Raw genomic sequence first — 17005 nt, forward strand, 5'->3', positions numbered from 1 at the left:
AGACTCCATCAGATCCTAGGAAGAGCTAAACAAGGTCTTCACCAACAACTATATGGCTATGTGTACTCGACCGAGCACCAAGCGTGATCTAAACCGCATCTACTAGAAGTCATCCGAGCTCCTCCATAGCTACATCAAACGCTTTCTAAGATGAGTAATTCTATTCCCAACATCACGGAAGCTGAGGTCATCACCGCCTTCATCCAAGGACTCCATCACCGTGACCTCCGCTCCAAGTTCAACTATAAGCTGCCCACAGGGATTGGTGAGATGATTACAACCACCAACCAGTATGCTAATGCTAAAGAAGCTAAAGTACGCTTTAATGAGGATGCTGGCACTCATCACCCAACTCATCGCAGCGATGAGCGACCCGATGACCGACGCCATAGTGACCGCTACTACAATGATTGTAGTCACCATTGGGATAGTGGTCATGATTGGCCTGAAGGATCCAAATCCAGACAATATCGTTGCCGTCGACCAGACCATGTCATCCCCACCGTTGATGAACCTCGTGCCAAGCGCAACTACGGTGAGTAGTACAAGAAGATCCTTGAAGGCCTATGCCCTCTGCACAAAAATGCCAAGCATAAGATGAAGGACTGCCTTGGCTTGGCTAAGGAGTTTTGGGCCAAAAAGCCAGACGACGACAACAACGATGGAGCCAGAGGCCATCGACCACCTAGGGGCAACAACAATGCCTTCTATGATCATGACAAGGTGGTCACCACCATCTTTGGGGGCTCGCCTCCACCGAGAGCAGAAGAGATTAGAAGCTCACCACCACCGAGTGCTTGCCATCAATGCGGAAGACGCCGTCGCCAACCCTAGCTATCGCCCCTGATCCAAGGTCCCCATCACCTTCAGCAGGGCCAATCAGTGGGCGGACATCCCTTACATAGGACATTTCCTCCTCGTCCTTGACGCAATCATCCAGAAAGTGTTTTTTTAGAAAAGTGCTCGTTGATGGCGGGAGTGCTCTAAACCTCCTCTTCACCGGAGCCCTAAAGGAGCTGGGCCTCAAGATAGAAGATCTCACACCCTCTGACTCCTCCTTCTAGGGTGTGGTACCTGGTAGGGCATCCAAACTACTTGGAGAGATCATCCTACCAGTACAGTTCAGCATGGCTAGCAACTACCGCATCGAACACATCAACTTCTATGTCATCGACTTCAACACCGCCTACCACGCCATACTTGGTTGGCTAGCTTTGGCCAAGTTCATGGCCATACCGCACTATGCCTATCTAGTGTTGAAGATGCCTTTGCTTGCTAGAGTTCTAGCGCTGCGGGCCAACCTCTCCATCGCCTATGCCCTACGAGATAGAGAGTCTCGCCCTCATTGAAGCCATCGGCCTCTCCATTCAGATGGCGAGTGTCATCACCGATGTTAAGACAATGCCCATCGATGACCTATAGATCCCATCGCTAGAGCCTCCTCATGCCTCTACCAAGTCCAAAGAAACCAAGGAGGTCGGCCTCGGCCTCGATGACCCCTCCAAGATTATGAAGATTAGGGCTCACCTCGACCCCAAATAGGAAAGCGTGCTCGTCTCCTTCCTATGTCCCAACGCCGATGTGTTTGCTTGGAAACCTATAGACATGCTAGGGGTACAATAGGAGAAGATCGAGCACTCCTTGAGTGTCTCACCGACCACCAAACCGATCAAGCAGAAACTCCATCGATTCATGCCAGACAAGAAGGAGGCTATTAGGGTAGAAATAAAATGGCTCCTAGCTACCGGATTTATAAAAGAAGTGTATCATCTTGAGTGGTTGGCAAACCCTATTCTTGTTCAAAAAAAGAATAAAGAATAGAGAATGTGTGTTGATTACACTGATCTTAACAAACACTGCCCTAAAGGCCCCTTTGGTCTGCCTCGGATAAATGAGGTTGTAGACTCCACCGCCAGTTGTGAACTGCTACCTTTCCTTGATTGTTACTCCAACTATCATAAGATATCCCTGAAGCAAGATGACCAGACCAAGACAACGTTCATCATGCCTTTCGGTGCGTGCTACTATACCACCATGTCCTTTGGACTCAAGAACATCGGGGTGACCTACCAAAGTGCCATCCAGATGTGCCTTGATCAATAGATAGGCTACAATGTTGAAGCTTACATCGATGATGTGGTCGTCAAGTCTAAGACTATCGATAATCTCATCGCCGACCTTGAAGAAATGTTCACTAACCTGAAAAGGTATAGATAGAAGTTGAACCCTTCAAAGTGCCTGTTTAGACTTCCATTCGGCATACTCCTGGGCTACATCGTCAGCGCCCGTGGCATCAAACCCAACCCTAACAAGGTCTCCGCCAACACCAACATGAAACATCCGACCTACATAAAGGACATACAGAAGCTTACAGGCTGCATGGCTGCTCTGAGCCACTTTATATCGTGCCTCGATGAAAAGGGACTATCATTCTTTAAACTCCTCAAGGCCTCTGAGTGCTTCTCCTGGTCAGATGAGGTAGATATAGCTTTCGAGCAGCTCAAGTTATTTCTAACAAAGCCTCTAATCATGATGGTACCTTGACCAGATGAAACACAACTGATCTACATCGCCGCTACTTCTCGTGTTGTTAGCATAGCTATCATCGTCGAACACGAGGAGGCCAGGCACATCTATAAGGTGCAACATCTGGTCTACTTCATCAATGAGGTCCTTAACGAGCCCAAAACTCGTTATCCTCAAGTTCAGAAACTGCTATATGCTATTCTGATCACGTCACATAAGCTCTGCCATTACTTTGAGTATTACAAGATTGCTGTGGTCACCGAGTTCCCTCTAGGGGATAGTCTCCGCAACAAAGAGGCTAATGGCCGCATCATCAAGTGGGTTGTCGAGCATGGCACTTACTCCATCAAATTTAGAAGCAGGCCTACCATCAAGTCACAGGCGCTCACTGATTTCGTCGCTGAGTGGACAGAGATCCAAGAGCCCATCACCGCTACTTGCCTCGAGCACTAGGTGATGTACTTCGATAGTGCCCTTAACATCAATGGTGCTAGTGCTGGCATTCTATTCATTATGCCGACCAAGGACAAGCTTCGATACTTTCTCCGAATGCATTTTCTAGCCTCCAACAACGCCGCTGAATATGAAGCGTGTCTCCGTGGACTCCGTATAGCCATTGAGCTCGGTGTCAAATGCCTCATGGTATATGGGGACTCCGCGCTGGTCATTAACTAGCTCAACAAAGACTAGTCTTGCTTCGGTGAGAAGATGGACGCATATTGTGCCAAAATCAGGAAACTCGAAGGGAAATTCTACGGTATCGAGTACCACCATGCAGTACGAGATCAAAATCAGCTCACCAACCACCTAACTAAGGTAGGCTCTTCTCGCACCATGATTCCACCTAGGGTTTTCATTCAAGACCTCTTTATGTCGTCCATTAAGGAAGAGAAGAAAGTGCAAAAAATTCCCCCCGCCAAGCAGCTGGTATTTACAGTACCTTCGCCGATCGCTGATTGGAGGGAACAGTTCATCAAGTACCTCACCAGTACTGACGTACCCACCGACCAGACTAAAACCAAATGCCTACTTTGATGAAGCAAGCATTACGTGCTGGTGGACGAGAACTTGATGAGAAAGAGTGCCAAGGAAGGGATACTGCAAAAATGCATCACCCAAGAAGAGGGCATGAAATTACTTCTCAAAATTCACTTTGGTTCCTGTAGCAATCATGCAGCCTCGAGAAACCTGGTCGGCAAAGCTTTTTGAGCTAGTTTTTACTAGCCCACGGCCATCACTGATGCTGAAGACCTCGTTCGACGTTGTGAAGGATGCCAATTTTTGCCAAGAAAATACACGTGCTGTCAGGGACCTAATACCGGGGTACCCTAGAAGGTGGAACCAATAACCACCGAACGTGAAATACTTCTAGACGCATAAGAGCGCCGTTTCATCCCTTGTTCAAATGACAGGAGTTTGGTTCTGCCTCGCCCAACGCCTTTTGAGATAGCTCTGCCTCACCCGAGGGCTCAGGGTTAGTCTCCGTCTCCCCCGACGCCTTTGGGGCAGGCTCGGTCTCGCCTGAGGGCCGAGGGATAGACTTTGTCTTGCTCGACGCCTTTGGGGTGGCTCTACCTCGCCCAAGGGCTCAGGGCTAATCTTTGTCTCGCCCGATGCCTTTAGGGCGGGCTCGGTCTCGCCCGAGGGCTGAGGGATAGATTCCACCTCGCCCGACCCCGGAGGGGTAGGGTCGGTCTCACCCAAGAGATAGGGATCGGTCTCTGTTTCGCCCGACGGTAAGGAACGAGCCTCACCCTGCTCCATATCTAAGGACTAGATTCATCTTACCTGACAATTTCTCCTCATTCCCTCAAGATGATAGGTACAGGGCAAGATAAGGCATTCGGGTCAACCATGGCTCCAAGGACCATACCCTATGCCCTAGCAGGAAAAGTACTGCTAGGAGATGATGGGACAGGTGCTTTAGACCCTTTCAGGCGTCGCAGAGCCCAAAAGGTTGTACAGGTGCGTGCTCCGCGCCCTGTAGAGTTATAGGCACCGCCTTTAGCCTTGGGACACAGAACCCGACGAAGATATACAACAACCGCTACGCTCTAGAAAAGGATTTGCTATCTCCACAAATGATGGATATTCCGTCACCATGCTATGGACCTGAGGGAGCGGCGCCCGCTTCCCAACCCCTCAGGTCCGCCAAGTCAGAAGGCCTTGACCACGGCGTTACACCAGACCCCGACCCCTCGTCCCTTCAACAAAGACTCATAGGAACCAGAAGGCGTGCGGAGCAAGGCTGGGAGAGGCTAATAAGTCAAAACCACTGTACTATAGCCCATACCCTACGTAGGGCAGCGTTCTGTAATCAACCTAACATTCTACAGAGACATCGATAGTATTGTAGGTACTTATCTTCCTTCGCACTCATTAGGATGAAGAACGAGGCCGGGTAGATGTGAGCCACAAGATTAGGTAAAGCCCTCATCCTTGTAAAGCCAGCCCCTTCATCTATAAAAGGGGATGCGCTTCTCCCATCAGGGGGACGGATTTTGGACCGAACAAGAACACACACCTACACACAGTGAAGCTACTACGAAGCTCTTGACCTCCTTTCAACCCTTCCTTTAGAGACTTGGGACCAGTCCCTCTCTCGATCATTTGTACCCCTTACTATAAACCGTTCACGGTGCTAATAACACGAGCAGCGACAAACTGGACGTAGGGACATTCGGCCCAAACCAATATAAATCTTATGTCCTTTAGCGCACCATCCGAGCCTAACGTGCATTACTATAAATTTACTTGCTGGTGCTCATACAAAACACCAACAGTTGGTGTGCCAAGTAGGGGTGCTTGCGCATTCCAGAAAAGGCCTCGGATGGCCACCCATGCAATCAGCTGGGCCTCGAGCGCACACGTGCATTTCGGCGACCTAGATTTCATCATCACACTAGAAGGAGAGCTAGCGCTGACTCACACAGCCGCCTAGTCTCTCTCTTCCATCGACCTCAGCCGTCTTAGGCTTGAGGCCTCGCCGAACAACTCCCTTAGACCCCAGTCATCAAGGGAGGCCTCGCACAACGTCACCCTGTGTCCGAAAGGTCCCGTACATAGCGCCTCGATAGTATTTCCATTCGGTCTCTGCAATGCTGCGGCGACCGCTGGCCACCTTCTGGCACTACGTGTAGTTCAGTCACCCATGGACATCGAGTTCGTGGGGGTGATTGAGCATGATATAGAGACCCTCTATGGGCTCCTCAATGAGGAGCCAGGATTGTTCTCCAACTTGGATTCTAGTAGGGGGAGCCACCACCCTTCCCAAAAACGCTTCATGACGTAGACCCCCGAGGGTCACGTCAAAAGTGTCTCCAGGGAAGAGGTCACCCCTACGAACAACCCTGACAGTAGATTCGGGGAAGAGATGATAGCCCCATCTCACCTAAGGATGGAGCAGCTGAGGGCCCATCAGCAAGAGATCGATGAGGCCAGGCAAGGGCTCATTCGGGAGTACACGGACATCAATCACAAGATTGAACTCCGCAAAGATAGGGGGCGCGTGCGCCATGGCCCGCACCGTACACCAAAGGATCCTCACCGACGATGGAACCCTTCCTCACTTTGCTCAAGCTAGCCAGAACATCACCGCAGCAACCGCCTTACTGCATGGCCTTTCGGAGGCCGCGACAGCCAAAGATCACCGGGCCCACAGGGAGATTCGCACGTTGCTTGAGCGTGCGGTGGCGCAGTAGGCGGAAAGTTCGTTGTCTCAGCGACGTGAACCCGACACCAGCCAGCGCATGCCCTCAGTGCATCCCACTAGGGACGTGTCTGTTCACCAAACACCGCCAGCCGACAGGCAGCCCTCTGCTGTCCCAGTACATCAACGCCTTGGCCATGGCCGCGACGTACGCAACATCATCGACGCTCAGAAACGCACCCATGGCAATGATGGAGAAGCAACATGCCGTGGCTACCATCCCCGATGTGGCGGACGCTATGACAGCAACGAAGACCAAAGCCCAAGCCCCGGCTGGCCAGGTCCTTAGGCCTTCGGTCGGTACATCCTCAACGCCGCGTTCCCCCTAAGGTATCGACCACCTACCAACATCCCTAAATATTCTGGCGAAACAAATCCCGAGCTTTGGCTCAAAGACTATCAGCTTGCATGTTAGGCCGGTGGTACGAGTGATGACAATTTCATTATTCACAATCTCCTGCTGTTCTTGGCCGATTCGGCGCGAGCATGGCTAGAGCACCTACCGTCCAATGCTATTCAGAGTTGGGCGGATCTGATGGAGATCTTCGTGGGCAACCTCTAGGGCACATACAAATGCCCTGGAAACCCGTGGGACCTCAAGAACTGCCGCCAGAAGGCCGATGAAACCCTTCGCGGGTACATTCGGCACTTCTCTCAGCAGTGCAATGAGCTCCCTAACATCGCCAATGCCAACGTAATAGGAGCCTTTCTGTCCAGAACAACCTGTGAATCCCTGGTCCACAAGTTAGGACGCAGGGGCCCGTAGACTACCAAGGAACTCCTGGACATTGCCACCAATCATGCCTCTAGAGAGGAGGCAGTTGGAGCCATTTTTTATCGCTCCGACAAAAAGATGAGGTGGGACGAGGACGCCGGCGAAGGCGCCTCCAACCGTCCCGTCAAAAGGAAAAATAAGAAGCAACAACACGACAACTCGCTCGTGGCCGCTGTCGACCGCAAAGGTGGCTAGAAGCTTGCGAAGGGCACTCTAAACCACTTCGAGAAAATGCTCAAGGGGCCATGCCCAAACCACGCCTTCCCGGCCAAGCATCTATACAAGGATTGCGGCCTCATGCGCAAATACTTGGTCGGGGGCCTTAACAAAGGGGAGCAGGGGAAGGAACCTGTTCTCGCCACAGACGACACAAAGGAGAAGGACGACGCCTTCCCAATGCCGACCGATGCCCTCATGATCTTTGGAGGATCAACGGTCTATGACTCCAAGCATCGCTAGAAGCTCACGCGCCACGAGGTCTATACAGCCGGACCGGCCACGCCAGCCTTCCTCCGGTGGTCGGAATCTGCCATAACCTTTAACCGGATCGACCATCCAGATGTCGTCCCACATCCGGGAAGGTACCCACTTGTCGTTGATCTGATTGTCGGACCAAAGCGACTCACAAAAGTACTGATGGACAGAGGCAGTGGCCTCAACATCATGTACGCCAAGACACTTGACGAGATGGGCATCGATCAAACGAACCTTTGCCCCATCCGAGTGCCTTTCCATGGTGTTGTGCCTGGTAGGCAAGCCGTGCCACTAGGGCAGATTGACCTGCCCGTCACTTTTGGGGATCGGTCCAATTATCGGACTGAGACCCTCACCTTCGACGTAGTGGGGTTCCTAGGGACTTTCCACTCCATTCTAGGACGACCATGCTACGTAAAGTTCATGGCCGTCCCCAATTATACGTACCTTAAGCTGAAGATGTCGGGCCCCCGCGGGGTCATCACCATCAGCACCTCCTTCCAGCACGCTTATGAGTGCGAGGTTGAATGCTGCGGACACGCATCCGCAGTCATCACCTCCAAAGAACCCACCACCCTTAGGGAAGAGGTCGTCGAAGAGACACCCGACACGAAGAAATCAACCGGGTCGTTCAAATCGGCAGAAGGCTCCAGGGAGGTCCTCTTGGACCCCAGTAGCTCTAAGGGCAAAAAAGTCCATATCAGGACCGTGCTCTCCTCTGAATAGGAAAGCGCGCTCGTCAACTTCCTCCGCGACAACAAAGACGTCTTTGCGTGGAAACCCTCGGATATGCCAGGCATTCCAAGGGAGGTCGCCGAGCATACTCTCTAGATCCTCCTGAGCTCCAAGCTGGTAAAGCAACACCTACGCCACTTCGACAAGGAGAAACACAGGGCCATCAGCGAGGAGATAGCCAAACTACTGGCCGCAGGATTCATTAAGGAAGTATACCACCCAGAGTGGTTAGCGAATCCCGTTCTTGTGCAAAAAAGAGTGGGAAATGGAGAATGTGTGTCGATTATACCGGCCTCAACAAAGTGTGTCCAAAGGATCTATTTCCTTTGCCACGAATAGACCAAATAGTCGATTCCACCTTAGGGTGTGAAACCCTCTCCTTCCTTGATGCATACTCCGATTACCACCAAATCACGATGAAAGAGTCTGACCAGCTCGTGACATCTTTTATCACCCCCTTTGGATCATTTTGCTACATCTTGATGCCTTTTGGTCTGAAGAATGCTGGGGCAACGTACCAGCGCTGTATGATCAGTTGCTTCGGAGACCTCATCGGGCGAACCGTTGAGGCCTATGTCGATGACATCATAGTCAAATCCAAACGAACTGACCACCTTGTCGCCGACCTTGAGCAAACCTTTGCGAAACTCTAGGAAAACGGCATCAAACTAAATCCCAAAAAATGTGTTTTTAGGATCTTGAGGGGCATGCTGCTCGACTTCATCATCTTCGAGCATGGCATCGAAGCCAACCTAGAGAAAATATCAGCCATCACAAGGATGGGCCCGATCCAAAACATAAAGGGGGTTCAGCAGATCATAGGGTGCCTTGCCACCCTCAGACGATTCATTTCACGCCTCGGTGAACGAGGACTCCCCCTTTATTGACTCCTGAAGAAATCTGACCGCTTCGAGTGGACAGCCGAGGCTTAGGAGGCGCTTGACATGGTTAAGCGATTTTTAACTAAACCTCCGGTCCTAGTGCCTCTATGCAACGGAGAATCCCTCCTGCTATATATATCGGCCACCACCCAAGTGGTTAGCTCCACCTTAGTAGTAGAGTGAGAGGAAGAGGGGCACGCCTTCAAGGTGCAGCGCCTTGTATATTTCATCTACGAGGCGTTATCTGACTCCAAAACTCGCTACTCCCAAATCTAGAAACTCCTCTACGTCGTCCTCATCACCAAAAGGAAGCTACGCCACTACTTTGAGTTGCACCCTGTGACAGTAGTGACATCGTTTCTCCTAGGCGAGGTCATCCATAGCCATGATGCTATGGGAAGAACCACAAAGTGGGCACTCGAGCTGATGGATCAGGGCATTTCTTACGCCCCCAAACAGCGATCAAATCTCAAGTACTGGCTGACTTCATCACGGAGTGGACCGAGGTCCAGATGCCACCAGCAGCCATTGATCAGGAGTACTAGACAATGTACTTCGATAGATCACTAATGAAGAAGGGCATCGGAGCAGGGCTAGTTTTTGTATCTCCCCTCGGGGTCCACATGAGGTACATGGTTTGGCTCCATTTCTCCTCATCAAACAATACTGTAGAATACGAAGTGCTCATCAATGGCCTATGAATCGCCATCGAGCTGGGCATCCGATGCTTCGACATTAGGGGTGACTCTCAGCTGGTCGTCAACCAGGTCATGAAAGAGTCATGCTGTCATGATGCCAAGATGGAGGCATACTGTCACGAAGTCTGACGGCTAGAGGACAAGTTCGATGGCCTTGAACTCAATCACATCCCAAGGCGCCTCAACGAAGCAGCCGACACGCTTGCGAAAGCAGCATCCAGCTGAGGGCCAGTCCCAACAGGCATCTTTGCCAGTGATCAACACAAACCCTTAGTATGCTACGCAGGGTTGGAACAAGCTGACGATGGCCTATCTGGTCCGACCCAAGGGCCGATCCTCCAACTGCTCCACCAGACCCTGAGGTCATGGAGCTTGAAGAGGACCCAGCAGCGGAGTCTGACACTCCTGATGACTGGAGAACGCTTTACCTCGACTACCTCCTCCATGACATACTACCGGTAGACAAGACGGAAGCCCGACGGCTCACACGATGCGCCAAGTCCTTTGTTCTTATAGAAGGCAAACTCTACAAATGGAGTCACAGCGGGATTCTACAACTCTGTATCCCTGGCGAACAGGGAAAACTCCTGCTGGGCGACATCCACGGTGGAGTCTGTGGTCATCATGCCGCACCAAGAACTTTGGTTGGGAATGCATTCCGACAAGGTTTCTACTGGGCCACCGCAGTAGCCGATGCCGAGCAAATTGTACGCACCTACAAAGGGTGCCAGTACTACGCTCGGCAAACACACCTCCCGGCCCAGGCTCTCTAGATGATCCCCATCATGTGGCCCTTCACGGTCTGGGGGCTCGACCTGGTTGGGCCACTCAAAAAGGCACCCGGGGGCTTCACCCACCTGTTTGTCACCATAGACAAGTTTACAAAATGGATTGAAGCTCGACCAATATCCATGATCAAATCCGAGCAAGCGGTGCTGTTCTTCCTCGACATCACCCATCGCTTTGGAGTACCGAACTCCATCATCATAGACAATGACACACAGTTCACCAGCAGGAAGTTCGTTTGATTCTGTGATGAACAACACATTCGAATCGACTAGGCAGCCATTGTACACCCCTGGACGAACGGGTAGGTCGAGCGCGCAAATGGCATGCTCCTTCAAGGCCTCAAACCCAGAATTTTCAACCGGTTGAACAAGTTCGGCACGCGCTGGCTCGCTGAGCTCCCGGCCATGCTCTGGAGCCTAAGGACAACTCCTAGCCGAGCCACCGGCTACACACCCTTCTTCATGGTCTACGATTTCAAGGCCATTCTTCCAACAGACCTTGACTATGGAGCACCAAGAATTAGAGCATACGATGAACAGGGAGCCGAGGCATCCCACCAAGATGCCATGGACTAGCTAGAAGAAGCCCGCGATGTCGCCCTCCTCCGTTTGGCTAAGTACCAGTAGGCGTTGCGATGGTACCACAGCTGACGGGTGCGGGGTCGAGCCTTCAATGTCGGAGACCTTGTCCTCCATCTTGTGCAGAGCAACAAGGACCGCCACAAACTCTCCCCGCCCTAGGAAGGGCCCTACATCTTTGTGGAAGTACTTCACCTAGGCGCCTACCAGTTGAAAACCATCAACGGCGAGGTCTTCACCAACGCCTGGAACATTGAGCAGCTATGTCATTTTTACCCTTAAAATAAGCGTATACTTTTCCTTATCAGTTTTTGTCATAACAAAACCCCACTCCTTAGTGACTTCTGACCCCTGCAAATCGTGAGGGATCAGACCTCACTCGGGGGCTGGCATGTGATCGTAACATGTGACATATGTAAAACAAGTATTACACTTGCAAAAACCTCCTGTGTTATATTTACAAACATTCTCTAAGTTTTCCATTCGTCTCATAAACGTGTCCTAAGGGCTAAGATTTTGGGAACCAATTCTGAATACAACTGGTAGGACTGCGGGACACCCATGCCCCAGCGGCTGCAACCTCCTTGCTCACTAGCTCAATCAGAACTAGTTCGCCCACATTCCTAGTTTCTTATGACTTAGACCATAAGAAGGGTCGGAAAGCACTAAAATCATTTCTACAAAAAGGAGAAAGATAAAAAATTGCTTGCCATAAGCAAAAGATGTAAATTTGTTCATTTTTTGCACAAATTCGTCACTTACAAAGTGATTTCATTACAAAAAGGAATAATATACTTGTAAATTCAGAGGACTGCTTACTCGGGGGCTTCCCCACAAAGTTATTCAATTACAGTCTCTTCTTAGCTTTACTACAAGTACTACTGCAGTCGCCGTGCCATGCTCTCCATCGGCGACACCCGGGGCGTGTACCCAGGCCAGCTCGTCTACTGTGGTCGCCGCGCCACACTTTCCATCGGCAACGCCTGGAGTGTGTACACGGGCCAGTTCGTCTACTACGGCCGCCGCGTCACGCTCTCCATCAGCGACATCCCACCGCTTCGCAGGATCCTCGAAGGCGCCGTCATCTACAATGCCTCCACCAGGGCGTCCAGGGACTACGCCATCGTCGTCAGCCGCAACCCCGACAGCGACGCCTCCGCCAGGGTGTCCGGGGACTATGCCATCGTCACCAGCCACCACCCTAACAACGGCGTAAAGGCAGGAAATGCCTCCCACCAAAGGAGGAGCACAGCGAATGATGGCGCCGTCGATGACGTATGACACCCACTGGCGCCTCTTCTCTTTTGGCAGCAGCAACTCCTCAGCAAGGGCAGCACGCACCACCTCATCTACGCTGGATAACCATCGGCTCGACATCACGCTCCAAATTCACGAGCGAATTTGTGAGTTTTCTCTCTCTCTGGCATTACTCTTCCTCACTTAGGAACCGCCACGACGCACGGACGCATTTGGCGAAAAGGAAGAAGGAGAAATAGCGGCTCAGAGGCAGAAGAGGAGGTGGGATGAGAACTCCCCTCCCCCTCCCTATTTAAAGAGGAGGCGCTGTAGCTAAGGAAAGGCGAAAGGCTGGACAAAAAACCCTCTCCCTTCCCCTCTTTTAATATGGAATCAATGCTGATTGATACCTGAGGGGACGCGTCGGAACTGACGGGACACACCCTGGTCAACGAGGCGTCCCCCCTTGGTCAAACTGAACACTGCCTGGGTATGGCCCGCCATTGACCCGCTCCAGACGCAGCAATTAAGGCGCCCACATAGGCAGACAACCCTTCGCCTCCCCATGCAGGACCACGGACGATCCGACGATAGGACCTTTCAGATCTCTTGGGTTGGCCATTCGGCCTAGAAGAGACGACGACAGGACCTTCTTACTTTACGCATTAAAATTCATTCTCAAGCTTCCGACCCCGTCAAACGGTGGGAACACAAACATCACTCGGGGGCTGCCGAGGATGTCTACCAATCTAGACATCCTCCTCACCCGACCCCCTCCGTATGCTTGAAACTAAAGATGCGAAATACGGGCATAAAACTTTGAGTAAAACTGGACGAACTAGCAGACCCTACGCCTCGGTAGCTATGGTGTTTTTGTTCACCAGAAAAATCATGCTCAACGCCCCTCACATCTCCAGCTTCGACGTCTACCTTCTCAAGAAGGGTTCAGAGGGGTCCGCCTACAGAATCTCCCCTAAAGGAGAAGCTGTCAGGTTGCCCAAGTTAATTAAAATGGCTCGGACCACCACCGAGATACGAAAAACAAAGAATAGCGATTCTTATGCAGGTTACTCCAACCTCATCGTTAACAGCAGGGTCCGAACCCCGCACGGACACATCTGGTAGGAGCTTTTCGTCACTCATACTGCCAAGGTAACATTACCGACCTCGCCTTCATTTTGATTATATTATACATATGCAAAACATCCCAACGCTTCATGTCACATCATGAAACGGTCGTCGCCTCATTCAATATAGGTGACCACAGGCCGCGGTTCGAAGGTTGGCCCGCGAAGGGCTCGAGGCCGCCTCATGCCGAACAGAGCCAGGGAGAAGTAACTGAGACAAGCCCCAGCGGCCCTGCCCGACCCCGCTCAGAAGCAGACAGGGATGTCTTGACCTTTTCTCATTTGATTCTAACCCCAAGCCAAACCCACAGAATCTCCATTAAGGAGAGGCCATCGGGCTGCCTGAGCCTATCGAACAGCTCGGGCATCTGCCGGGAGGTGGGTTAAGAAGTTGTGGAGTGCCACCAGAGGGCTCTACCGACCCCATCAGCAAATGATGGACCTAGATTCCACACGAACGTACCCATTAGTGAGCTTGTTGAGCGCGATACTTAAGCCATCGAGGCAAGTGTCGTTTACTCAGCCCCTCCGATTGCGAAAATCGAGGACAGGGTAACACGCAAATTACGGCCGACCCCTATCAGACTCTAACAAGGCCTGAGGGCTCGAGCCAATCAATACAAGGACATAGGTTCGAAGGCCCCACCTTGCCGAGCCCATAGAGTCCCTAGTTGGGGATTTCTGTTGGAAGATAGGGCGGAGAATATTGCAATGTCATCCAAGGACTTCGTCGACCTTATCACCAAAACCATAGTTTCGATCTCCAGTAACCCTCAACCCCAGCAAATGTAGGGGGTCGGACCTTACTCGGGGGCTGGTTAAGGTATGGCTACCTCCTTTCTTTCTTTCGATACGGCTACCTCCTTTCTTTCTTTCAAAACAGTCTCCTCGCATCAAGACCAGTGGCAAGATTCGGGGGAACAGATTGGTAAGATCGCAAAAAATCAAACAAAACGAAATTACGACGCAAAATCACAAAACCGCGTCCAGACTCAAAAAATACCAACACTTGTCCACATATTACATATAAGTTGTTCTCAAAATTATTTGACTAACTACTCCCGCGAAGGGAGAACCATCTCTTTTAGATTATCCGCTAGGTTTTTCACAAGGGGAGCAACCATCTTCTCCATTTCCTCCAGCTCATCATCCTCATAGGTGGATGGGAAACCTTCGCTCATCACCTTTAGGTTGATTTCCTTCTCATAATGGGCATGGGCGATGGTGAAGGCCTAGGTGATCCTGGCGTGAAAAGCTCTCTCCTCAAGCTAGCCCACCCGAGCCGTGATACCTGCGGCACGAGCCGCGAGCGGGCTGGTCTCCACCGGCTCCACCACCTTTAGGGCATCAAGGACCACCCCAACCATAGCTTGTAGAAGATCGTGCTCATCGCTCTCAACCTAAAGGCCCTTCATGCATGGGCAGCCTCTTTTTCTAGCTTGACGGAGATGTTTTTGGCGCTCAACCTTCGGCTCACCGCGTCACCGAGCTCCATCCAAAGAGAGCGGACCACCTTGATGTCCTCATCCACTTTCTACTGAAGGGCCATGGCCCTACTCTTGGCCTTCTGTCGGAGGTCCCGCTCCATCTCCAGCTCCTTTAGGACTTCGCCAGCCTTCTCATCAGCCACGGCATTCCTCTATAGCAGCTCGTCTCGCTCCTTTTGGAGCCTGGTGATCTCCTCCCCATCCAGCTTGGACCTTGCCAACAAATCCTTGAACATCCCATGGGCCTCCTCTACATCTTGACACGCCTGGTCCTCCCACTCCTAGGTGGCAGCAAGCTGTGCGGCCATGTCTGCTCATAGCCGAGCCTCCTCGGAGAGGCGATCCCACTCCATCTTCTGCTCGTAGAGGAATCAGGATTTATTCTGGCTATGAGCAACAAGAACCTGAAGAGGAAGAAGACTGGTATCAAAAATGCGAAAACACAAAAACATGCGAAGAAGGAAGAAAATCAAGCGGATACCTAGGTAGTAGGAACAACAATTTCATGCAGGGCTCCTCTGGCCTGGTCTAGGGCCTCCAGCATGGTCGAAATTCTGATGTCAAGACCCTCCCGCTCCATGCTCTCGGAATGATCATCGAGCGAGAAAAGAGCTGACGTCGGGTCTTAGGCGGCCATCCACTGAAGCGGTGGCTCCCCCGCGCAGGGGAGCGGCTTCCTCCCGACAAAGGGGCTGGGGGCGGCTCCCTCCTAACCCTATGCAGCACCACCACTGCACTCGAGGACCCTCCGACTGAACCCTCCTCCATCTGGGCCGCTTCGAGCGCCATGGGCGGATCCACCTGGCCCCCGATGGTGTGGATTGCACTACGCCCTCGAGCGCGACCACGACTGCGCCCGACTGATCCTGGCTTGGCGTGGTCACGACCACCTCCACCGGCGGTATGCGGCCCTCGGTCGGTTGTACCACGTCCACCATGGAGGAGACCGCCTGCTCAGTAACCTCCGCAGGCGTGGGTGCCACCACAGACGCTGTCGGGTTGGCCAACACAGATCCAACGTCGGCATCACTCCCGCTCAAAATAAGGGCGACGCCAGGTGACGCCATCTATCCCACTTGAATGGTGAGACTCTTCTTGGGCGCTAGCCCTAGGGGGTGACCTGTCCGCAAGAACCTACACAAAGGTATTAACCATTAGATCAAAATAGAAATGGAAAAAGGATGAAAACAGGGGAATCAGCAGCTCACGTTGACGTCCTCGGCCAGCGAAAGCGTTTTGGGGATGGATCCCTAGATCCCTGCCCTAACTCGTCTAGGCGGGACCGTTTTGAGCCTGCCCCCTGCTCCGAGGCAAGAGGGCTCACCTCGTGGGGCATGGCACTAGAGCCGCTCCCCTCCATCGTCTCATGGGGCGTGGCACCAGAGCCACTCCCCTCCCCCGTCACTTCAGGGTCGGCAGTGGTAGGCCCGCTTTCCTCCATCCACCGGTCCTCGGTCGGCACACCATGCGAAGCAGCGGACTCGCCGGCCTCCACCGACCTCACCGATTCACCTCCCTCTGCGTGGAACGGGAAGGGTCCTTGCATGGATGGGTGGCCACTTGTCAGCATGTCCTCGTCCTCTAGGACGTCCCAATCCACGCCGATGGCTACCTCATTGTCATCGTCATCGTCGTCATCCTCACTACTCACGTCCTCTCCCCGATCCCGTGCCTCCTGCTTCTGTCGTTTCGCCTTCTTCTTCTGCTCCCTTGCTTTCTTGTCCCACTCGGCCGCGAGTCGATTTGCCACTACCACGGCCTTGTCCTTCAGCAGTGGAACCAGACTATCTTTGAAGACTAGCCCCCCTCGGCTGGTCCCAACGTCGCAAAAGCAAGTATAAAAAAATGGAGATTTAGAAAAAAGAAAGAGCACGGGAGAAGAGGGCTTACGAATTCAAGGAACCCAGGTTTTGGCCGCATTGGGGGATGTCCGGGCATCGGATACACAATGTCGAGGACGCTGCCTGTGGAATCCTTTGTCGGCTCCGTC

Source organism: Miscanthus floridulus, chromosome 1 (genome assembly GCF_019320115.1).
Source record: "Miscanthus floridulus cultivar M001 chromosome 1, ASM1932011v1, whole genome shotgun sequence".
Lineage (NCBI taxonomy): Eukaryota > Viridiplantae > Streptophyta > Magnoliopsida > Poales > Poaceae > Miscanthus > Miscanthus floridulus.